We start from the raw sequence: 26,050 nt of genomic DNA, 5'->3' as shown, positions 1-26,050 counted from the left end.
CTACTTTTTCTTTTCCTTTGGGCTTTTCCACAGCAAATCCATCTTCTCCATCTAAGCCTATTCTCTGTATCCTCCTCTCTCACACCAACTGACTTCCTATCCTCTCTCACTACGTCCATCAATCTTCTCTTTGGTCTTCCTCTAGACTTCCTGCCTAGCAGCTCCACCCTCAGCAACCTTCTACCCAGATCTTCACCATGGTTTGGACATGAACAGAGGGGTGTTCATGTCTAAATCATCTCAGTCAATACTTTGTCTCGGTCATACATGTCCTGCACCCCTGTGACAAATTCTTCTTTTCCTTTGGGCTTTTCCCTTCAGGGGTCTCCATTGGGAATCCAATCCTATTTTCTGTATCCTCCTCTCTCACACCAACAAACTTCATATCCTCTCTCACTACGTCCAAGGTGGATTCGCTGTGGAGACCCCTGTAGGGAAAAGCCCAAAGGAAAAGGAAAATTTGTCAAAGGAGTGCAGTCTATAGATCTCAATAAGTCGTTGTTTCCCGTTGCAGGAACGATCCAAGCGTCGAAAGCGGCCGATGATGGCAATTTGACATGACGACGCATTTCCTGAGGAAAGCAGCGAGCGGGCCCGCGGGAGCTGCAAAGTTTCTGATTGCCGAGCCGGATCAAATGAGCCACTCTGCTGAAATTTCCATTCAGATCACGTCGGGAGAACATTAAAGAAGTCGGAGTCATTTATTGGATAACTTAGCTCCGACTATGCACGAGCAGATCAATCCCCCAGATATGCATAAACCGTATGAGCTGTCCCTCTTCCTTCCAGCGTTGAGATGATCCAAATCTACAGCGCGCCCAAACTCCACTGTGCAGTTGAGAAACATCATCCAGGCCAATCATCCTCTAATCCACCGCGCTGCGGGTGTGACGGCTCTATTCTCGTCCATCGTCCCATTCCCGATGCTTTATTTCTGTCCTAATCCGGCACGGTCCGGTTCAGCGCTACGGTGTCGGTATTCATCTGGAGGGCAGATTGTTCCCTTTGTGCTGCACAACAGCTGGCTCTCAAAGAGAAATTGAAAAGCCAGGGAATTCCGTCGACGGGCTTCATTAAACAGAAGCAAGAGGATCCCGTCGGGGCGGCAAGTGCAAGTTTCACCGTAGGTTGGTTCAATAAAGAGCTTCGGATAAAGAAATGCAAGTGTGATATCTGTGGAGGTCTCACGCATCCAGGTCATACTGAATTCTTGTTGAAATTTTCTTGTTGTGGCAACTGGACCTGGATTTCTTCAATTTGAAGTTGTTTCACCCCCTCTTCCCAGAGGCTTCTTCAATTACATCAGGATAACAACCACCCTTAGACCTTGTTTCTGCAGATCAACCATTCCAATCCAGGTAGTCCCACAAAAGTTGCTTTTTGTCTCCAATGAACGACATCCCCGATAGCATAGCAACCCCCTTAGAGCTAGCTTCTCCCAGTCAAATTTTCCATTTACACAACAATACTTGCCCAAAAACCTGGCAGTTCTACTGGGAAACTCCCTACAAGTCATTAGAGCTGAAGATGCCTTTGAGATGAGGGCTGAAATGTCTCAAAGTGAAGAAATACAAGTCCAATTGACAAGACGAGAAGATTTCGACAAAATGTAAGTGTGCTTATTTCGGGGACGTCCCTAACTGGCTTTACATTTTATAGAACTTTTGATTGGCTGTTAATTACGAAAAAATTATTTGTTCGCCTTGGTTTCAATCAAAAGTATCATCTTAAACCGACAGATGTGCAAACACCACGGAGGTCCCAAGGGCCTCGCCGCCGTCTCACTTTCCAATCCACAGGAAGCAGGTGGAACGTGACCTCCTTCCCGGCGAGGAGGGAGCTGATGGCGGCTTCTCTACAATATCACTTTACGACGCAACGCCGGCAGACTCTGGAGGACCTCCGGTTACCAACACTGTCGAAGAAAAACATGAGTGTAACCGTTGGATATGGTATGGTGGGTACCTTCCATGATTTGGAAGCTGAGCTGATCTTTGAACAATCACTCCAATCAGATTTTGGACAGATGTCCCTCATTGGGTTGTTTTTTTAGCACCAGCTGTGGATTATGATGTTTGCAGATGATAGTGTGATCTGTAGTAAGAGCAGGAAACAGGTAGAGGAACATCTAGAGAGGTGGAGGTATGGTCTGGAGAGAAGATGGATGAAGGTTCACCGCGGTACGCATGACCAAGAATGAGCGGAGCCTGGTGGAACAGTGAGGCTACAAGGGAGCGCAGATGAAGAATGTGGAGGAGTTCAAGTACTGACGGCAATGGAGAAGAGGTGGAGGGTTCGGAGACACCGAGGAGAAGACAGAAGGTGAATGTGTGGAGGTTCCTCTTTGGGAGTGAAGAAGAAGGAGAAGATCAGGAAGGGGACCATCGGAGGGACAGCAAATGGTAGATGTTCTGGAGATAAATTCACACTGAGATGGTTTGGACATGGACAGAGGAGGGATGGAGAAGGATGCTGAGGTTGGAGCTGCCAAGCAGGAGATCTGGAGGAAGACCGGGGAGAAGGTTCATGGATGGAGGGAGGAGGACAGGAGGGTAGATGTTGTGAGAGGTGAAGGTTAGACGGAAGCAGATGATTGGCTGTTTCGGTCAGCTGAAGTTTCTTCAATGCATTTTCAAGGCAGTCCTTCGGTGTCTGAAGGCCTCGGATCTCCACCCGAGTAGTTTTTCCGCACGTCTCTCCATTTCCAGTGTGAAGAAAACACCACGGAGGACATTTACCACTGAACCAGAAGCCCGGCTCCACTCCTCCAGACCATCTCCTTATCTCCTTATCAGTCAGAGACCAGACAGCCCCGCCAACAGTTTGCAACGGCTTTCCCACCCGTCACCTGGGCGACTCAGTTTACAGTGTCTGGCTCCAGACCGAGAAGGTCTTCCTCCTTCTCTCTCCAGCGGATCTCCTCACGCCCTTCAAGTTGTACACCGGCGTGAGGAGCAGCTGGCTGCTTTCGTAAGCAACCCACCATCTGTTATAAACCGGAGCATAGAGCCTTGGTAGTCCACCTCAGCATCTCAGATACTTCCCCTGGACCATCGATGACGGTGAGGAGAAGCATGAGGGTCAACATCAGCAGACGACAGAGGTTGCCAACCCCGACAGATGACATTGTAGCTCACGGCTGGAATAAAAAGCTGGCAGAAGAAAGAACGGAGAAGCCATGGATAAGCGAGAAGATGAGATGAAGAGGAGGACGTGTTCATCCATCAGCCATGGATGGATGGATGAATGCTGAGGGAGAAGGAGGCGGGACGAGGTGTGCTGTGTGATGACGAACAGCCAACAGCAGATCAGTTGCAGCACATCGCATCACATTACATCTGCAGCCACCTGCTACAACACACACACACACACACACACACACACACACACACACACACACGTCCAATCATGAGACACGTAAGCACAGCCAGCGCTCTTGTGAAAACGCCAGTTCTAAATAAATCTCTCTCATCTTCCTCATTAATTGCCTTTTTTTTCTTCTCGGCAGCGCAGGGAGGATGAAGGGACGCGCGCGCACACACACACACACACACACACATATGCACACACACAGCCGCAGGCCATCAGGGGCATTTAGAAGGAAAACACACTTAAATGATCCTGAGATAGGAGTTGCGAGGGCCGAATATAAACACACACACGTTCACACATATGTGTGCATATAGATGCAAACATAGATACACACATACTCACACACACACACACACACACACACACACACACACACACACACATACATACATACATACATACATACAGTGTATGTCTCTCTCTCTCTCTATATATATATACATATAAACGCCTCCTCACACACATACACTCACCCACACACCCACACACACACCCACACACACACACACACACACACACAGACATACTGTGCATGTCTATATATATATATATATAGATGTATACACATATAAATGCCTACACACACACACACCCAAACACACGCACGCAAACAAAATTTATTTAAGCCCTCCACAAAATTGCAACCCCTAAGTTAGGTGATGCTTGCTTGCAGCAGCAAACACACACACACACACACACACACACACACACACACACACGTAATGTGTATACATGCGTACACACAAACACACACACACACATTTGCCAACCTCCTGGTGATAAAGAGCCGTCCTGACACCGGCAGCAGTGTGAGGGCAGTGGGGCGCTGCAGCCTCTCACAGAGCAGCTCCAGGAAGAGACCAACACTCGTAAATTCCGGGGGTCTATTGATTTTTCACCCGAAGTCAGATTTATGATTCCCCTCCACACACACACACACACACACACACACACACACACACACACACACCGTATAGAATCCTGCACAAACGTTTGTGTGGACAAGCAGGTCCAGGATGAAAGTGTGGTGATTCCCAGCTCGCCGAGCCGCCGAGGAGTGTGTGAACACGGCTCTCTCTTTCACACTCCTTCTCACACACACACACACACACACATGTGACATACACTCTACCCTGCAGAAATAGACCATGGAGGAGGAGGAGGAGGAGGAGGAGGGGTGGCGCGAAAAGGCACGGCGGCGGCGTGAGAGAGTAAACAAAATCACCAGAGATGAAAACGGGGGGGAAGCGATCCGCGGATGTGAGAGCGGCAGATTGGAGATCTCACAACAAGAAAGAGAGAGGATGAGGAGCGAAAGCTCTCACCTGTCACGCAGCCCCCTCACCTCCTGTCCTTCCCGCTCCTGCGAGCGTCGCTGACCCCGGCTCTCTTTTAACCCCCGGCGGGGACGGAGAGAAAAAAAAGACCTGACAAGCGAAAGAGGAGGGGAGGATGGGAGAGCGGCGAGGGGGCCCGGGTGTGGGCGGAGGTGTGGGCAATAACGTAGCCGTGACGGCTGGAAGAAAAAAAACAGAAAAGAAAAACGGGTCTGATGCAGATTAAAAGCCACCAACACACACACACACACACACACACACACACACACACACACACACATACACACACACACACACACACACACACAGCCAGTGCAGATGAGTGTACAAAGCTCTCATCCCAGGCTTGGGATTTCCTCAAGTGCAAATGACCATGAGGGAGAAATGATGCAAATGTGTGTGTTTGTGTATGCAAGTATACACCTCGCGTGTGTGTGTGTGTGTGTGCGTCTGATTGCTGCTGCAAGCAAGCACCACCTAACTTGGGGCTTGCAAATTTTGTGGAGCGCGAAAATAAATTTTGTGCGTGTGCGTGTGTGTGTGTGGGTCTGTGTGTTTGCATATATATGAATCTGTATAGAGACATGTAGACACATTCTGTATGTGTGTGTGTGTGTGTGTGTGTGTGTGTGTGTGCTGCTGCTGCAAGGAAGCACCACCTAACTTGGGGGTTGTAAATTTGGACTGAAATGGACTGAAATCAATTGTATGTGTGTGTGTGTGTGTGTGTGTGTGTGTGTGTATGCACACTCAGGTTCAGGAAGTATATATAAATCTGTATAGACATATAGACACATTCTATGTGTGTGTGTGTGTGTGTGTGTGTGTGTGTATGCGCGCGCATATACACCTCACATATCTGTGTGTGTGGTTGTGTGTGTGCCCCACCACGCAGCAGCCTAATTATCACCAGAGGACGTCCAATCAGCTGTCGCTGAGGTGTGAGCCGTGCGTCTGAAAATGTTTTCAAGCAAACCATGCGGAGATCTAGTTATCTCAGTCACAGCGAGCGGCCTAATGGTTAAACCCGACCGGCTGCGTAAATGAGGTAAATAATTAACAGCGTTAAGATAGACTAACGGGCCGGACTAATGGTGGCCGTGCCTTATCTCACTGCGCCGACGGATCGCATTTTGAAAAGCGGGCCGGGCTGAGAGCGGCTCGGCATCGGCACCGGACGCCGCGGAAATAAGGAGGCTATGAAATATTCATGGGGCGTGGGCATACATATGGTAATACCTGGCCCCGATTCCGAGCGGATACTTTAAGCCTAAAGGTTTGGCTTTCGGGAAAAAAAAAAAAAAAAAATAGGACGTTGTCCCTGCATCCTAAGAAGAAGGCCCACGTTGTGAAGACATCTGAAAAGGAAGACATGCACGAGGAACCTCCGTCAGACATAAACAGTTCCCGTGGCTTAATCTCCCCGAAACGTCCGAAACGTTGCACGCAATCAACTTCCATGCTTTCATCTGAAGCAGCGGACTGAGAGAGGGTGTGATGTGGCCCCGGGCGGTGATCACATGAACTGTCTCCTGTCAAGAAGAATCAGATCCCAACTGGAAGCCCCTCGGACCCCCTCAGAGAAGCACAACTCCGTGTCTCCTCTCCGCTAAATGCTAAAATGCCCCCCTAAAAAAGCTTTTATTTTGAAAATACGAGCTTTCCACAGCGGGCTGGTTCAGGAAGTGAAAGGCCGATACCGAGGTGAGAAAAGTGATTTTCGTCTGTTTCGAGACCGAGCTCGTGACTCGATTTCCCCGTTCAATTGAATTAAAATGCTAATAAAAATGCTAATATGGGGAGGTGTGGCACGGGAGGTTGAGCAATCGAACATTCATGGTTGGATTCCCGGCTCCTCCGAGCATATCCAAGTGTTGCTGAGCAACACACTGAAGCCCTCACTGCTCCCCTGCAGCTCATGGTTCATCCAGGATGGCTTCATTGAAGAGAACCGCGATTCATAAAGGAGTAATTATTAAATTATTGAATTATTCTTATAAATAACAATAACACCCTCTGCTATTGTTACATGTTTTAAAATAAGAAATATCTACTTTATAAATGAAAAATAATGGATAAAGAAGTAATAATACAGTTCTCGCGATTTATCGTTTCTTTAGTGTTTTTTTGGAGTATTTGATTATTTTTGGGGTGAAATAGCTATAGTCTAGCCTAAGTAGAAAAAAAATGTAGTAAAATCAAACTAAAATTCATTTTATAAATTAAATGCAGTGTGTGTGTGTGTACGTTTGTGTATGTCTTTGTAAAAAAAAAAAACAACTCACTAACCCAAGCTTACTGTTCTGAATATTTCCTGTGCATCGTGTATTTGCAAGTGTATTTGCAGTCCCTATGTCCTCTATTGTAAGTCGCTTTGAATAAAAGCGTCTGCCAAATGCAATGCAATGTAAATAAAAGATCTCCTTTTCTGGCACGTATCCTTGGAGGAGATGGCTTCTCCGACATGACTCCCGACTGCATCGACGGCTGCCATTCGAGGACTTTGCCGAGATGAGGAAGAAATTGTAGAGATCGGTCTCGCGCTGGAACGACTCTCAGCTATGACAAACGCTGCAAAACATGTCGCAAGATTCGTGGAAATTCACTTTTTGCGAGGGGTCCAGGAACGTAACTCGCGCGAAAAGTGAGGGTCCACTGTACATTGTTAAAGAGAATAAAGGAATAAGCTGGCTTTATTCAGTGTGTTTACATTGAAAATCTCCAAAAATGGCATAACTTACTGGCTCCACCCTTAATGCTACAATGCTATGCTGAACGTAACTTTGCTACACTTTATGTCTAACCTTCATTTATGGACGAAGTGAAGCCGTTCCTCTTTCTAAACCCATCAAAGGATTTTTCCATGATTCTCTCTGGGCTAGCTAGTGACAGCGGCGCATCCCACTGTCTTTGAACGCCACTTCGCGGACAGCGGCGGTCTCAACCGATCATTCCGCTTTTTCTTATCTCAGATCTGGGCTCAAATCACAAGCCAAGAAATCTATTGAGTGACGATTGTGATTTCGGAAAACTCCTAAAGGGATGCACTCGGAAGACGAGGCTCTACATATTTCAGCACATAGACAGTTTTTGTGCATGTAGAACCTTTTCCAGGGAGGAATCTGAGAAATTACAACCGCCTGACCTCAACAGCATAAGAGTATCACACTGGAGGAGGTAATGAGCCTGAAATGGAGCAGGAAAGGGATTTACCGCGTGCAGAATCCATCTTGGAGCTGTCTGGAGCTCCTCAGCTTCTGCTTCTACGCTGAAAACCCCCTGACGAGGAGACGCTCCAGCGTTTCAAATTAGCTCGTAGCGAAGCAACCCGCTTTGCCGATTGAGCGCCGTGGGATCTCAAAAGCTGTGCTCCTCTGCCATAAGAAAAAAAATAAAGATCTTGAACTTCCGCCTCATCTCCCAACGGGACCTCTGGTTGCAGTAAGGAGAATAAGCACCGCGATCTGATGCCTTGCACATGGACCTCGGAATGACAGTGTAGCGCTAACGCTAGCCCTCCAGGCTGGATTGCATCTAAATGTCATCTCAAGAGCAGAGGAGCGAGGAGGCCAGATTACATCAGCCTTAAGCCACTCAAATGTACATTGAGATTAAGAATCCGGCTTTCACGAATAAACCTCCGATTAAGAAGGTCGTGACTCTGCTGTGCATCAGTTAAAATGTTAGCACTGTGCTAAGACCAGCGCAGCGGGATTCTCTGGTGCGTCCGTGTGAAAAAACACCACGAAAAGATTTTAAGGGTTCAGCATCAGGGTTGGTACGTTCCATGGGGTGTTTTCATAAACTCTGGGTCCAACTGGTGTAATTGTATTTAATGGCTAGCGGATTCCAGCAGGCACTCCGAATCATTACCCTGTGTCGAGTTTTTTTTTTTATGCTAGTCCTTTACCTCTCCTCCAATCAGGTTGCAGGATCAGATATCTCGACTTTGCATGAATGTTTTTAAAAATGTCTCCAGCTCTGGGACCAGCAATTCCTCTAATGTTTCACGCTCACGTATGGAATGTGCTCCTACTAATCATCTTAAACGCCCGTCATGTCCCACAACACCATTTTGTGCGCCATTGTTTCTCTGGCTGTTTGATTTATGATACGGCGCTGCGACATACAATTGACCTCCAGCGCCGGCTGGTGTTTTTGTGCGCGTAAACTCCGGGAGATGCAGGATAAATAAAAATAAGAACAAACTATCGGTGAGAGCTCAATGTTCTCAAGCTAATTCGGGTTATGGTTCGATCGATTGGGTCTATAACTTAGAGGGCGCTTTCGGCACCTGGTTTCAAAGTGATCTCATTCACAAACACACTCGTTTCACCCAAAACAGCGGCAGCCCTGCATGCGTTGACCATACGTCACAAGACCTAAAATCTTGAGTCTGCTTTCAAATATCTGTGTCGCACATCCAAGTCCGTGCATGTTGATAACCAAAGGTGTACAAATAACAATATGGAAACATCGAGACGATCGGCAGGCGTTAAAAGGAGAATTAGTTCTTTTCACTTGTTCAGTCATCCATTCACTCACTAGTTATATTGCCTTTCCTGCACTCGGGAACTGAATACATGCATGCACCGACGGCGGCAGAGCTAGCTATGCTAACAAGATCGTTGGGGGTACCTCAAGGTTCAGTGTCAGACAGAAGGAGCCGAGGATTGAACCGGCAACCTCACTGTGCAAATGACATTAGAAGTGAAGAGGTGGAGATAGTGGACGCCTACAAGTACCTTGGGGTCCACATCAACAACAATGGACTGGTTACACAACACTGATGAACTCTAAAGGAAGGGTCAGAGGAGGATGTTCTTCAGAAGGAGACCAAGGTCGTTTGGCATCACTTTTTGCGGGCTCCTCGAGACCTTCTACCAGTCAATGGTAGCCAGCGCACTCTTCTTCGGTATATTGTGCTGTTGGGGCGGTGCAAGGACCTGTGAGGTCAGCAGGCTCACTAAGATAGTGAGGAAGTCCCGCATGGTGGTGGGACTGAACATGGACCGTCTTCGATGGGTGGCAGTGAGGAGGATGCTGCCTCCACAACCTCACCACCTCTCCCATTCACATGTCATGCCCTAACTCTGCTGTCTTTCTTATCCTTGTTGGTCCCAGCCTGCACGCATCCTGCCTATTTTGGTTTATTTATTTTATTCCTTGCTATTGTAACTCTATTTATATTGTCCTTTAGTTCTGGTTGTGTATATTTCACCCTTATTGTTCCTTTATGTTGTCCATTATTATCCCTGATGTTGTTGATGCTGTCTATTTATTCATGGATGTCTTGCTATCTTCCATCTCTCTATTTATATTTACTTCGCTTTTTTTTTTTTTTTTTTGACTTAATGTCTGTTACGCTACTGTGACAAAGATTTCCCCTATGAGGATCAATAAAGTTTATCTTATCTAGAAACTGCAAGGGCTGGCGTTTGCACCCTCGTGTAAACAAGCATCTGCACACAGAGCCGTGATTACACGATTACAAAATACAGGTGGTCATCACTTAACAAAGGTGTTGCGTTCCAAGTGGTCTGTGGTTAAGCGAAACACCGTTCCAACCGTGCTACTTGCGTACAAATCGGCCATTTGTACCGTGCTATTTTATATTTATGATAAATACAAAAATTCCAATGCAATATAGATGCTCTTACCACCGAACAAATTCTGTCAATTGGGTAAAAAAAGGGGTATTTTCATTTGTCGTAATATTGTTTGCCATGTGAGCTATACCATTTTGAGAGTTAATAGTAACTGTCGGTCTTAGTATTGCCTATATAGGTTGGGAGCCCATTTGGGAAATTGATGGAACGGCATTTTACGTGACGCATCGTCTCAAATATTAAAATCCGAGGAAAAATGCGATGTTGACTGTAAGCTCCCGCTGGCACCAGAGCCTTGTGAAGGATGGCGGATCTTCTTCCAGAATTACAGCCGGCCAAGGAATCAAGATGCTTTTTTGTTTTTTGATGCTAAATTTGGTGCTTTCAGGTTGCAGGGCCCTCAGAAATACTTGATGTGCCGCCTCAAGAACACGTATCAATCACCCTGATGGTTTTAGGTTGAAACGGCAGTAAATCATACTATGACAAGAATTTTTCCACAGGGAAAACGCATGCGTGTGTGTGTGTGTGTGTGTGTGTGTGAGTGTGTGTGTGTAGCCGAGCCAGGGCTGGCAGACATCCTGAGGAAGGCCAGTTGCTGATAAGGCCTTCAGGCAGGGAAAAGACTGTTTATACATTGAAACAGACGCCCAGTGAACTGAGCACGGTGCACACCTAACCGCTCAAGTGGAAATGACCTGAACCGTGGTGCAACGTGAGTGTGTATCTATGTGAGTGTGTGTGTGTGTGTGTGTGTGTGTGTGTGTGTGTGTGTGTGTGTGCATGTGTGTGTGTGTGTGTGTGTGTGAGACCGAGGCAGAGCTTGGACTAACTCGAGCGCCCTGCATTTAAAATTCTGCCGCCGTCCTGTCAATTGTGAAGACCACGATAAATAAAGCTGTCTTTGGTTTGTCGGTCACGTCTGTCCAGCGGCGCGTGAGAACAGCGAGGGAATACAAAAGCCGCCTTCTTCACCCCCTCAAAGAAAACCCCAGGAATCTTAAATAATTTTGTGATCTCTCTCTCCATCTGCGTGCGGCTCCTGGGCAAAGGCCTCCTTGTCAGCGGGCAGAAAAACAGCTGGTTTGCTGGACGTCGGGGATGAAAGTGCTTTCAAAGATGGATTTCGACATCTCTGTTTTCCATTGCGCGTCACATTTCTATGCGTTTCTTTTTTTTTCTGTCGTCCCAGCGGAGATGCAAACCCACAAACTCGACTAAATGTGACAACGTGTCATTGGAGCTGCCGCCGCAGAGCGCATCGCGGAGGCAGGAGAGGAGCCTGGAAGCATCTCCATTACAGTCGCCGGTGTATTTATAACAGAGGGATCGATTCTACTCCGGAGCAACGTGTAAACAAAAACTACGCTGGCGGCAGCTACGGTCAAATACAGTCCTGAATGTGTACTTCATACAGGCTTTCGTTCCTTCATTCATTTGTTCGTTCATCATCGATCCCGATTATCCTGCTGTCGAGGAGGCGGGGGCCGGAGCCTCGCCCTGCTGCCATTGGTCGAAAGCTAGGGTTCATCCCGGATCGAGACACAAAACCATTCAACTTCTTGTTCGCACATCTGGACAATGTAGGGTCTTTCACCGAACTCCTGCATGTGTTTGGACCGTGGAAAGAACCAGGAGGAACCTGAGGAAAGATGGTCTATGGAAGCCACAACTTGGATTTATTTCCAGCTTTGTCCTCTCGGGAGGCTCCGCCCCCAACCATTCACCCTATCCACACATCTGGACAATGTATGGTCTTCCAATGAACCTCCAATGGCATGAGAACATGTAGACTCCTGTTGGAGTCCAACCAGGGACCTTCTGGCTGACCACCGCGCCGCGCCACTCTGGACTTGATAGAATTTATCTTAATTGCTCACCTTTGCTGAAATAAAAGCGAGCCAGTCAAAAACATGCAGCATGTTTTGCCTTCCGGTCTTCCAGTCCGATGCTTCTGTTCCACTTTGTTCCCCTGCTGCTTTAGCGACCTACTTTTAACAGCTGATTTGTAACACGCCGCCGCCACGAGCAGAAACAAAGGTCAATCTGTGGATCTCCGCATTCGCTCCACTCGGCAGGTTTGCTGCTGGAACTTTGAAGAAACTTTGTTCAAACCGCTTTCGTTTGCCCCGAAACCGGTGTGATGGTTTTAAAACAAGCCGCCATATTTTTAATTTTTTTCTCACCGATACTGCGAAGTGTGGATACATGAGGGGATCGACGCTGCTCGGGAGATCCATTTTCAATGTTTTCAAAAGCTAGATTGTGATTCACCGAATCTAGAAGGTTTCAGCGGTGCAGCTTTCTCACACGGGCTGATCACCAGGGGGGAGAAACATCCTGCAAAACAGACTCTGAAAGCTCCTAGGTTATTTATCAATTGAACGCACCACACACCTGGATTGATAAGTGGCCTCCTATTTGCTATTCATTCATTCATTAACCACGCCGCTTTTCCTGCACTCGGGGTCATGCGGGTGCTGGAGCAGCTGTGATTGGACAAGAGGTGGGGTTCACCCCGGACCAATCACGGAGCCGCATATAGAGACAGTGAACCATTCACCCTGTCATTCACACGCCACATAGACATACAACCAGCGTAGGGTCATGTTGTTGATTCCCAACGAGGACACGCTTAACCCTGGATGGATTGGATGATCTTCCAGCCTCGAGCTTGTTGTTCTTCCACGGCATGATTTCACAGATTGAAGGAAAAATGTGTTCGCACAATTTATTCAGAGACGACTTCGTCTCTCCAAGCAGAAGTTTACGCTCCGACAGAGGGAGAATTCATGAAAGCGAACGTCTCTTGAACCCGCTGCTTTCTTCGTCTCTTACCCCGATGTCGCCGTTCCCATCTCTCTTTTTCAGGCCTCTTCCCGTTTCTCCATTCCCATCGGCGGAGATAAAAAACCTCGCTTTTCGAGCCCGGCTGTTCTTTTAGCGGGACGTGCGTTTATATGAGTAACAATGGGAGGGTTGGAGGTTGAGGGAGGAGGACAGAAGGAATGAAAGTTGCTAGCTGCAGGCGGCTGCTGCTCCACCGTTCTGGTAAACAAACCTCTTCATCCCACACATGATGCTGGATACGGGCGTGACGGGGCGACCGGCAAGTCATTCACTTCTTCTTCTTCCTCTTTCTCTCCAGCGCCTGTCCTGAAGGATCCCAGGTGTGATCGTGATTTTCCTAAAATAAGTGCCAGGGTTGCGGGCGGGTCTAGGTTACAGTGGCTTGTTGTGTAACTTGAAGAGTTGATGTGCAGAAGCTAGCTCGAAGGGGGGTTTTATGCTAACGGAGGTGTCATTTGTTGGAACAAAAGAGCAACGTTTGGGGATTACCTGGACTAGAAAGTGAAAAGATAAGGCTAAAAAAAGGAAACCTTTTGAATCTCATGGACTGAGGCTCATGTGGAAGTTACCAAGGGCTGGTGGATGTCCCTAGTTGTTTGGAAGGTGCAGAAGGTCCATCTTGGTATTGATCCCAGTACGGTGTTATAGGTCTGTGGAAGGTTGTGATTGAGGCCCCTCTTCTGTTCAGAGGTGGTTTTTCAACAAAGGTGGCTTCTTTGACTCCTCTCTCCAACCATCTGTCTTCTCTGGACAGAAGACGGATATTCAAAAGAATGACCCTTGTTCTTCAGGCGTAGGTGGACCATGGAGTCCTGTCCTGAAGTGGTGGCTCTCCTGTGAGTCTCCAGGCCAGGACTCCTTAAAGAAATTCAAGTCCAGTTGACAAGAGGATCTGGACAAGAATTCACCATGACCTGGATGAGTGAGAACCTCCAGACATGTTATTAAGTCCTCCAGGCGTAGGTGGACCCCAAGTGGTGGCTCTCCTGTGAGTCCTGCATCCGGGCCAGGACTCCTTGAAGGAATTAAAGTCCAGTTGACAAGAAATTCCCATAAAAACACTGTTTATTTATCCAAGTCTTTTTTTCTCCTCCTCCCCTCAGTTGAGAAATCCCAAAAGCCATTTCCAACATGCCATCTCCGCTTTCCAAAAATAAAGCATTTTGTTTGAATTACATTTGATTTATATAAATGTGTTTTAACCCCGAATGAAAACAGCCGGTCGCACAAAAGGATTCCCCCCGGGCAGATAAAGGGAGCCCGGCTTTGTGTGAGTAATACTTAGCGGTCTGGAGGAGGACGGCGATTGCAGGCTACTAAAAAAATGCATTGTCTGCACGCTGTTTGTCGACGACGTCATCTCCCGGCCTCCCCCGTTCTCACTCCGCCCCGCACCGTGTTTGTCTCGCCTTGTTTTCCAGCGTGGACGTCGGCTCAGCGGATTTCAAACTACTATGGACACACCTCTGAACATCAGCCTCCTCCTGCTCCTCACACCACCGCTTATGTAAGGAAAGCTTCCTGAGAGCAGTTGAGACAAGGTCAGGAGTCATGTAGCTTTCCGCAACAAATTGCTTGACAGAGGCAACCCCCAAAACACACACATACGCACAAACAGACACACACATACACACACCATTACACCTTGAGTGAGTCCGCTGATTCTACAGGAAGCGTTGATTTTTTTCTTTGAAGATGTTACACTCAGGTGTGTGATGACGATTCACTTTGTAAACACTCAGTAAACACACATTCATGCATATGTGTGTGTGTGTGTGTGTGTGTGTGTGTGTGTGTGTGTGTGTGTGTGTGTGTCGGCTAAACTGATACAGTTCATTGTCTGAAAACTAAAAGGATCGAATTAACCGTCAAAATACCCCTATTATGAGTAACTGATAACAATAAAAATTGAGTAAAAATCAAATTATTTTGGACTGGTTCTCTAAGCAAAAGGAATTTAAAAAAAAAATTCAAATAAAAAACTCTCCTTTCTTTTGCCTTTCTATTTATATGTATGCTTATATTTATGTTATGTTACAACATAGTCTGGTTCAACTGGTCTTAAATGGTCTCGAGCAACGTTACCTTTTTATCCGTATGGAGCACTTTGTGGTTCTGATGTTCTACTGTTACGAGATCAGACGTGAAACCTTTTGACGGCGAACTGTGCCTTTGCAAGACTGTTTCTTGTTAACATGTTAACTGGACATCAGGATGTTATACACAACTACTAGATTACAAAATGTGCTGTAAAGTAACTAAGTAAAGGGGTCAGAGAGGTGATGCAAAGACAAAAACAAAATATGAATAAACGCGTCTGTATATATAGAGTATGCATATGCATATATCCACAGCGGGGATGTGTATCACAGTATGCACAGTGTATACATACAGTATGTATAGTGTAAACATAAAGCTTGTACAGTTTAAATGTACAGAATGTACAGTGTATACCTACAGTATGTACAGTGCATACATACAATATATATAGTGTATATGAACAGTATGTGCAGTGCATACATATAGTATACAGTATGTATATTGTATATTGATAGTGTGCACTGTGTGTATATACAGTGTTTTCTGCAGTGTATACAGTGGTGTTGGGAGCCAGAGGATATGTGGTGACACGAGATGATATGAAGTCTGCATGTGGATGAAAATAAATCATACTTCAACCAAGTAGTTCAGCTTTGAAGCTTAGAAGAAGTCCAGTAGCACTGAAAGGCACTCAGAGCTCTTCAACCCCCTCCGCAGGTGTGGCACTAGCATGCAGCCACAGGTCGGCCATATTTGTTCTGGTCTGTCTGGTCGTTCCTCTGAACGCACCGAATCCTCTGTCGACTGGTCTGTGCTGCGCTTCTCTTTGAGTGACAGGGCGGCAGCTTGGACTCGCATATCAACGACTAACTAACCCGATCCACCGCAACCGCAGCGAGCCTAAGGCTTTGATCGACGGGAAACATGGACATGGTTGCGTTTCCCAACGGAAGAGTGGAATATGATCACGAGAATAAATCCCAAGTCCAACATTCTGCCCGACTCCAAAGATTAAATGTTTCTTTTCGCGCCGTGTTGTGGTTTTAAGAAGTGCGCCCGGCGGAGTATTCCGGGCTGTAAACAACTCCACCATACCGCTTTTAATAACACGTTCTCGAGCAAATTCCCCTCAGTTGACTGACATATTTTGGTTTCTGTCAAACACGATTACAACGGTGAACTAGGACGCAGTTTCCCACCACTGCCCATTACTACCTGTGTACGGTTGCCATTGCGTACGCGCCCAGACAAACAACGCATCCCTTGCGTCGAGGCAGCAACTTGGGGTCAACGCCAAGGGCATCTTCGGGGAAAACTACAGTTTGTGGAGTTTGCTTCCGCAAAGCCGGCAGAGACCAAATAAGCAGCCTTCCCCCTTTTGTTCCACTGCCTTCGCCATTTCTGGCTGCGGTTTCCAGACCGCGGTGATTATTAGAGATACAAGAGCAAAACCCCGAGTCCTGTGGAGTCTCTCACCCCCACAGGACAGCTGAGTTCAACCCTACAGGAAGAGGCTGTCCGTGGGAGACAGCACACCCAAACCACCAGCAGTTTATTGCTCAGCCATGCTTCAACCCCACTTCGTGATAAAATGCTCTCTTGGCCTTATTCCAGCCTTTCCTCAGTGGGTTTTAGGGTTATGCACCCTTTCTACTTCATTGTGTATCCTCTGTTGATTTTATCCCGCCTCCCTCCCCCGCATTTTCAGACTAACTTCTCCACTCTTGCTTGGAGAGCACTTCTGTTAACAGCAGACCTGACCAGCCTGCATCCAAACCTTCACTAAAGTTCAACATTGTGGTTTAACAACCAAAGAAGTATCAACTGGGCAGCAGGGATGGGGATGTACATGAAGATTTGTCAAGTCAGATGCTATTTATTTGGTTTCCAAATTGACCGCTGACACTTTCCATATGGAGCAGGTCTTTCCCAGACTCTTTAGATGATCTCCAGAAAGACAACACTCCCCAAGGAGCAAACGCTTGGAGGAATGCTTGTATGCCTTTTATCAGTGCAGAAACCTCGGACAAGACCAAGCTAGATTTTTGGGGGGCCTTCTGCCTCGACCAGAAGAGCCAGAGAGGAGGACAAAGAGATAGAAAGCGAGAATGTGATGGGTTTGGAAGAAAAGGCACGAATGATTGATGACTACTGATAGCGGTAGCGCTAAGATGCTAATACTTGAAATGGCATGACAACAAGATGTAGACAGAAAAGTTGAACTCCGAGCGAGTCTTTTTTTTCTTCTTCTCCTTTCACTCCGAATGTCATCGACCGTTCCGAATGTTATCAGCCATGTAATTGTCAGTTATCGGCCGTTATCGGTGCCGCGATCCCGCTTCGTTTGAGAAAACTGTACTTGCCCGAAGCGGCAAGGGCACGTATTATCTTTATTATCATTTGAATCTCACCGCTTGATTCGGGGGAAATACAGAAATGATGCTTTATTACAAAGTGTGTAGGGAGTAAAATGTGCAAAAATCTCAAGCTTTCATGTAAAGGAAGAACGTCCTGGAATGTATGTCAAACTAATGGATGTGATTTTCATCGTCGATAATTGCTCGGGGTGCCGCTCCATTTGCCCGTTTGTCGGTTTTCAAACGTGCGCACTGGGCGAGCGAAGATGGGCGCTCTCACTGCAAAATCATTTGAAAACAGAGGGTTCTGCTCTGGTTCCCCCTGTCTTACTTCCCCCTGAGGGACTACAAGTCTTGCCCCGGAGGTATATCGGAACAACAGTGGTAGCTCGTCACTTACTTGCATGATCAGCCCTTTGATGTATAGACAAGAGGGAAATTACGGGGGTATCGGAGAGAAGAAATATTAATTACAGGAAGCCATAACCTGAGGAGGAAGGAGAAACGACAGGTGGACAGAATGGAGATGGGGGTGCTTTGCTTATTGGACATGCCTGCAGAAACCTGCTTGAACTCGTTTGTTTTGTTTCCCTTCCTCCTGCCAGCGGGGACTATTCATTGGAGGGCTGGTGCGCCACGTTGTCTTCCATCCTGATCTCACCCAACGACTTGTTGAGTCATTTCAAGGGGCACAACCCGAGCATGGAGCATACATTAGCTTCCATATATTAGTATCACATGTAGCCAAGCTATGTGGTTTAGAGACAATAACATTGGGGAGAAGACAGAAGGCAGCAGAGATGAAGATGTGGAGGTTCCTCTTTGGAGTGAGGAGGATGGAGAGGATCAGGAACGATCACCATGTGTTCTGGACTGAGATGGTTTGGACACGGACAGAGGAGGGGTGGTGGAGATCTGGGGAAGAAGGATGCTGAGATTTAAAGGAGGTCTGGAGGAAGACCAGAGGGGAGGTTTATGGATGGAGTGTTAGATGGACAGAAAACCCTTCCAGACTCCCAGGAGGAGGCATAATTCAACCCCCCCCCCCCTCCCCCTCCAATCCCGTCCCAAGATCTGACCCATCTACAATTTTCCACCACCACATGACCCCTGGATTCGTTCTTCTTAAACGCCGCTCGCCGTGACTCCCCGCTCTCCGGCAGGTCGCTGCGGTAACCGTGAGGTGAACCTGGAGTCGGCGAGCCACTTAAAATTCCAGCTTGTACAAAGACAAAGACCTATCACTCATTAAGAGGACACGGCACCCGAGTCTTGGTGTTTACATGGAAACCTTCTAGCCGAGGCAGATACTTCAACGGAGACAGGGGCCTGACACAATGGCTTTCCACGACTCTGCCAACGGATTTATATGCAAACGTATCTCCTAGATAAGAGCCAGGGGTTTGCAGCTGGAAACATGTTGCAAACCTGTCACCCGTCCAGTCGCTGGAATGTTGGACGTCTCGCGCAAACAGACTAAGTCAAACAAAGTTGCCGTTTTTTTTTTTTTAATTTTAATCTTGTTTTCAAAAGATTACAAGGAATCGCTGAGAGGAAATTGAGTCACTGCGACAGGACGGAGACCCGAGCGAGGATATTGACTGGGAGGAGCCGCTTCACCTCCATTATGTCTTCACGGAGATCCCCGGTATTCTAAATAAATAAAACCACGGCGAGTGGATGTTTTACAGGAATATTTGACCGTCTTCCAAAAGCATAACTTCATCACGATGTGAATTCCGTGCCTCTGCTTGGGAGTACACAGATTATGTGAAGGTAACCTTTGTGTGAAATCCAAACGCCCTGGAGCAGCTATAAATCAGATCAACCTGCGAAGCGACAAGCCAACAACGAAGGTGACAACATGAAGAGGGGGTTGGGTGGCTCCTTTGGCCGGAGGGGCCGTCCACAGATGATCTGCAGAATCATTATTAGACAGGCTTTGTTTTTATTTTTAATTGTTTCACACATTTATGTGATTATATGTATATAAATATGAATATAAAAACATTAAGTAAAGTCTCTATTTATTTGGTAATTATAAATATAAATACAGCAAGTAAACATCTCTTTATTTTGTTAATTAAATATAAATATAAATATATAGTGAGTAAAGCCGGTATTTATTTGGTATATATAAATATAAATACAGAAAGTGAAGCCTCTATTTATTTTGTAAATTAAATATAAATTTAAATATGAATATATGGTACAAGTAAAGCCTCTATTTATTTGGTAAATATAAATATAAATAAAGTGAGTAAAGCCTCTATTTATTTGGTAAATATAAATACCAATGCAGCAAGTAAGCCTCTATTTATTTGTTAAATATAAAGATAAATACAGCGAGTAAAGCCTCGATTTATTTGGTAAGTATAAATATAAATACGGCAAAAAAAGCCTCTATTTTCAAACCTGACCACTGCAATGAAATTGGTATCATATGCTTCAAGTAACCTTTTTCCCAAACATTGACTGACTCAGGCCGGGTCTTTCTTTATCCCTTCTTTTACCTTGAGCTGCGACACCAAAGCGATAATCATGACATATTGTATTTAAACCAGATGAGATGCCTCGTGGGCGGGGGAGGGGAGGGGAGGCGGACAATCTTCAGGTGGGTTTTCAGGCGTGCACAGGAGGCACCGCCTCATTTTACCCCTAGAAACCGCTGCCCGGTGATTTACCGCAGCGGGCCGGGACGCCAGCCGGTGCTGAACGGCCCGCCGTGATTGCGTTAAAACTCATTCCAGAGCGCGGATCTGCTGGCAATCCATCAGAGCAGGTGGCTATGAAAGCAGCTTGGAGCTCGGGAAGCATTCTTTGTTTCCTTTTGCTTCAGAGTGTGCAAGTTCTGTGCTCGCTGATCGTCCGATGCTGTGCAAGAAGTGACCCCATGAGCTGCCACCTTCTCCGACCAGAACCAGAATGTTCAAACATGACAGCACATGGTTGTATTTTATTCAGTCATTACTTGTATCACGAATGGAAATGCACAACTATTCACACTCTCATCCGCACATTCGGACAATGCAGGGTCTCCAGTGAAGCTCCTGCAGGTGTTTGGACGGTGGGAGAACCCTGAGGAACCCACACAGCATGAAGATACATCTTCATCGCCGAGGCGTTCCTCCATTCAAGTCCCCCTGACACCCTCACTCGCTCATCTATGGAGTCCCAGTCCAACAAGGAGGGGATCCAGTCAATATTCAACACACACACACACACACACAGACAAACACACACACACACACACACACAGCTGTTCCACTGCTGAATCAATGGAGATGAAATGGCTGTTATTTTTAGAGAGCGGCCCTCTGCACGTCAATAGGCGCTGATATAAAAGAGGAGTTTGGAAACTCGTCGCTGGTTTCTCTGCATTTAAAACCCTCCCGGTTTATTTTTAAGCTGGCGAAAATAGCATGCAGATTATATCAGACAACAGTTACAGTGTTGTGGCTTTCAGGGTGTCACGCCGCTCGGGCACAAATTCAATTCTATTTTAAGGATAAATGAGTTTGCGGGTTTTATGCATTGATTTATTTTGTTTATTTTGTTTGTGATTTAATCTCGGACGTCGCTGATTTTTTTTGCCAAGATTCAATTCCGGGGCAACGGGGGGACATCTTCGGAGTTTGTTAGAATAAAATTCAACGGACGGAATCACATTTCGCTCCGGAGCTTCTTTTAAAGTGAAAAGTGTAATCCTGTAATCCTTAGCCGTTAGGTAGCTCCGGACTTCTTCTGGTCCATAACATCTTTAGCCGTTAGCTAACTCTGGATGTATTCTGGTCCAGGACCCCGTTAGCAGTTAGCTAACTCTGGACTTATCTTGTCCAGAACACTTCTAGCCGTTAGCCAACTGTGGACTTATTCTGGTCTAAAACCTTGTTAGCCGTTAGCTTACTCTGGATGTATTCTGGTCTAGAACCCCAGTGCCATTAGCTAGCTCTGGACTTACACTGGTCCTGAACCCTGTTACCAAAAAAATGCAGAGGCAGTAACTGCCTATAACCATGTTTCTGGAGAAACAAAGCCATCAGAAGGCGCAGGCGAATGCGCAGGGAGGTTGGTAAAAGGTACAACGAGGTTTGCTGAGGGTTAATATATCTGTAAATCCCATCCAAATTATCTCTACTCTGCGGAAATTAACTTTTCGCGGGGGGTCTAGGAACGTAACTTCCATAAAAAGTGAGGGTCCACTGTATTACCTATAAGGTGCTGTCGGTCCAGTCAGTGTTTACATTCCACGCAGACACTTTCCCTGAATCTGCAAAAAGCCTCTGCCATTAAAGCTGCCTCTGATTGTCAGCAGAAGACCTTTTTCGTCCCTCACGACCCAAGATCGCTCAAACCAAGCGTCGGTTTTTGGGCTTTGCCACGAAAAAAGCATCATCTGTGTTGCACAGTTTTTAAAACATTTTCAGCGGAGCAACATTGATTTTATGCCGCAGAAAAACACAAGCGATAAGCAGGTGTGAAGGCAGCGATACAAGGGTTCGGTTTACCCACCCCGCCTCCACAGAGCAGTGGAGGAGCCGGTTAACCGAATCAGGGAGAAGTCAGAGGCCTGGGGGGGGGGGGTTGCAGTATATTATACTGTTAAATTTTGAAATGAAAAATAAAAATAAAAATCTCACAGGACTTGCTGGCGGAAGCAGGGCCATTAATGGCGGCGGCGGCAGCAGGCAGCAGGTCATTATTTCTGCAAAAAGCTACTAAAGTCACGCACAGCAGAAAAAAAAAAAACTGAAGAGACGCACACAGAGAGCAAAACCTCTTCAAGTCTCCAAATCTTTAAATACAAATTCAGTTTTACATTCATTTTGCAACTCAAAATGGAGTTGCTTTTTTTTTTTAAAAGCACTGGATGCGGTTCTCTGCGTAAGACAACTATCAAACACAATGTCACATTTTTCAAAACACTTTGCTACTGCTGCAGTAATAAGGTGATGAAATGTTGCACTGACTTGTTTGTTGAAAATAAGAAATGTGTGTGTATCCGGAAATACATTCTGTACAAAAACTGCTGAATTCTCCACAATGGACTATTTCAGTATTCTGGCAAAGCGGAAAAAGATGGGAATGCTTCTCCTTGTGTCCAGTAGTTAGTGGCTGGCAAAAATCTGCTAATATGAATGAAATGTGTACCATTTGGTGCACAAGCTTGTTTTACAAATGCTAAAACTGGTTTCCGCTGAAGCGTATTGTTCGGCTAGCTACGGAAGGGGGTTTGTTTAATTCTGATTTTTTATAAAACCAGCAAAGTTGTGTTTTAGCAGTTGCAAAAACTACCGTAAGAAGGCATTGCAGTGAAGGTAAAGAAACGGGTTCAAGCTGATTGGAATGGGTGGAGTAAAGTATCAGGGGTACTACGAGATAGTCTTCTATCTCGTAGTACCCAGAAAGATAAGGTGGTGATAGTGGTGTAACCAGCAATGCTGTATGGCCTAGAAACAGCAACAATGACCAAGAGACAGAAGGCAGAGCTGGAGGTCGCAGGATGAAGATGTTGAGGTTCTCTTTGGGAGTGACCAGGACGGATAGGATCAGGAATAAGTCAATCACAGGGAAGGCACATGTCAGATGTTTTGGAGAGAAGCCAGACTGAGATGGTTGGGTCATTTACAGAGGAGGGATAGCGAATATATTGGTAAGCGGATGCTGGAATTTGAGGTCTGGAAGAAGACAAGAGAGAGGATTGATGGACATAGTGAGAGAGGATATGAAGGTAGTTGATGTGAGAGAGGAGGATAGCAGGAATTTTTCACAGGGGTGCGGGACATGTATGACCGAAACAAACTGATGACTGAGATGATTTAGATATGAACACTCCTCTGCTCATGTACAAACCACCAGGTCTTGGTGGAAGGTTGCTGAGGGTGCAGCTGCCAGGCAGGAGGTCTAGAGGAAGACCAAAGAGAAGGTTGATGGACGTAGTGAGAGAGGATACAAAGGTAGGTGGTGTGAGAGAGGAGGATAAAGAGAATAGGGTTAGATGGAGAAGGTTGATTCGCTGTGGCAACCTCTGAAGGGAAAAGCCTAAAGGAAAAGAAGAAGAAGGAGAGGTGGTGCATAGTGTGTAGGCAGCTCCTACACCAGGCCGATAGCAACAACTGCCCCCTGGACACAGAGCAGTTTCTGGGTGAGGAACCAAAGCGACCTAGGGTATGTGAATCAAATTCAATCCGTATTATTTCACCATCCGGGGATTTGATACCGAAGCACATTTACAGCCCCTCAGATCCACTGCTTGTGGGCTTTTTGTCACTTTCACCGTAGGCGACTTCACTGACAGACCGCCTCCTCCTCTTCAACCTCACTCTGATCTTTTATTTATTGACTCTTAAAGTCAGTGTCTCCCCCCTCCGCCGCCTTTCCCCTCCGAATCGAACGCGTGATTGTGTTTCACGCTTTCGCGGCTGCGGGCTGGCTTTTGCCCGGAGACGGCGACACCAGAGTGGGAGAACATCGATCCATCTCCTCTTAACACCACTGTTTTAGCACCAATGCTGGTCCCACCTCAGTCAGCGGGGAGGTGTTTGTATCCTAGATCCCCAGCAGCCAGTACTCAAGAGTTTGGGGGAAGAGGCCAGAGGAGGCTTTCCTGCGTGGAGACTCCATGTTCTCCTGCGTGGGGTTCCTCAGGGTTCTTCCTGCAGTCCAAACACTTGCAGGAAGTTCATAGAGACGCAACATGGCAGACGAGTAAAGGGGAGAGTGAATGACGTCTAAATTACAAGTGAATGAGAGGGTTGCAAGTCTCCATCTGTGATCAACAAGGGATGGGCCCGACAGGCGGTACAGAGAATGAATGAATTGTTTTTGGGAGCCCCAAAGATGCTGCCGTTGGGGTTGTTTTTAAGACGGCTCTTAAAAAGGAAAAGCGCGGGACGTTTTGTTCGAACTACATCGTAAAACAATCCAGCCGACGTCGGGGGAATTTAAGGATTTTTTATTTTATGGCGGTCGCAGACGATCCGGCCGGCGGCCCCGTAAAAATCCCCGGCCCGTGATCCACCGAGCAGATCACGCTTGAATACTGCGACGTTAATGGGGACGTGGAAACAAGCCATTAATTCCAAGGGCAGCTTTTCTTCTGCTCTAAACCGCAGAGAATAGTCGGTCTGCGGGAGGATTCCCTCAGCAGGAGGGGGGGAAATATCACATGAAATCCATCTCCAGCTCCTCCTCTTACCGCCTCCTTCAAGGAGAGAGAAGACAGAAGGAAACAAAAGGTTGCCAAGGTCAACTTCATTTTCTCCACCGCGTTGAACGCAGGCATTAGCGTAGATCTCGGAGGACAGGATTTCTGCTGATGACGGCAATTGCGCTTAATTATTCACCGCAGCCGGCACGTGGTCTACCTCCGGGCCGCCCGGAGAAGACACCGGGGAAGATCTCGAGGAGCCGGTGCCTTCAGATGGAGCAACGTGAACTTCCAACGACGGGTTTGTTAGACGCTACGTGGATACGTGGAGATCATTAAATATTAATATGCACATTATACGCAAATAAAGACCAGATTGAATGAGCGCTTAAAGGCAGCGGCTGATAATAACCACACAGCTGGGGTTTTTCTATTTTACCAGAAGATTTAAAATATATGGGATATTAAGCGTCCACTATTTCAGCGTTTTCACGAATAATCCAAGAAGCGAAGAATTCCACGAGTGAATTAAACTCACGAGGACCGGCGGCCCGACAGAGATAAGACGGCGCATTAAAGAGGGTTGGAGGATGGAAAAATAAAATTAAACCTGGGAGCTAAGGGATCTGCGTTCGCCTCGGCGGCAGGAACTTTCTGCAGCTTCAAGAACCTGTTCAAGAACCAGGTTTCTTGGTGCATCGAGACAGCGGAGGAACCATCTCAGCTTCTGCTCAGATCACATATCAGGAATTTATAAGGCGCTCCGACGACCGGATGCTTCTCGCAGAGCTATCCTGGTCACCGGTCAGATGTTTTCTTGGGACAAAATGCACAGGTGAAGGGAGCAACAGAGCAATGAAGAGGTCAGAGGTCTTATGGCAGAGGTGCTTCTATATTTTGGACCGGCTAACGGGGCTAACAGGGATCTTCACATGGTAAAGCAGTGCAGGGAGAAGATAAAAACACATTATTCCAGCTTCCGCTGCTCTACGCCGATCCCTACCGAGGTCCCTCGCTTCCTGTGGGAATGCAAAACTAAAATGGAGCAGGCTACTTCCTGGAAGCAAATTTGAGCTGGACAGCTTGAGCGTTTCTCTCTGAAAGCAGCTTCTACCCGGGTAAATCAACTTTTCTATACGTTAGTGAATTTAGCGCACACAATATGATCCAAAACTACAGTTCCAGGTTCAAGGTCAATCTTTTTGCGAAGAATGGAGGAACGGTGAACGAGTCGCATTTGGAGAAATACGACAGACGCCTGCAATCCTGCACACAATCTCCTCCGAGCCTCTCCTCCCTCACACAGATAGCCAGATATCCCCATCGGCCAGTGCA

The 26,050-nt window shown here is 46.7% G+C and overlaps 1 protein-coding gene across 3 annotated transcripts in view; it reads right to left on the bottom strand.

Annotated features, from left to right (window-relative positions):
* kank4 (KN motif and ankyrin repeat domains 4) overlaps positions 1-26,050 on the bottom strand; it is an 82,989-nt gene that overhangs the window by 34,594 nt on the left and 22,345 nt on the right. The window contains exon 1 of one of the 3 annotated variants that reach the window (XM_086162049.1): positions 4,698-4,898. The exons of the other annotated variants lie outside the window; for them this stretch is intronic. The gene's annotated coding sequence lies outside the window, so the exon portion shown is untranslated. Of the gene's footprint in view, positions 1-4,697; positions 4,899-26,050 lie in introns of those variants that run through there. 3 annotated transcript variants of the gene reach the window in all.

The sequence above is a fragment of the Fistularia commersonii genome, chromosome 16 (assembly GCF_037954325.1).
Source record: "Fistularia commersonii isolate RoL2024-O1a breed Wild chromosome 16, RoL_Fcom_v1.0, whole genome shotgun sequence".
Classification (NCBI taxonomy): domain Eukaryota; kingdom Metazoa; phylum Chordata; class Actinopteri; order Syngnathiformes; family Fistulariidae; genus Fistularia; species Fistularia commersonii.
Note: the sequence above shows the minus strand (reverse complement) of the source record. Positions and strands in the feature narration are given on the sequence as shown.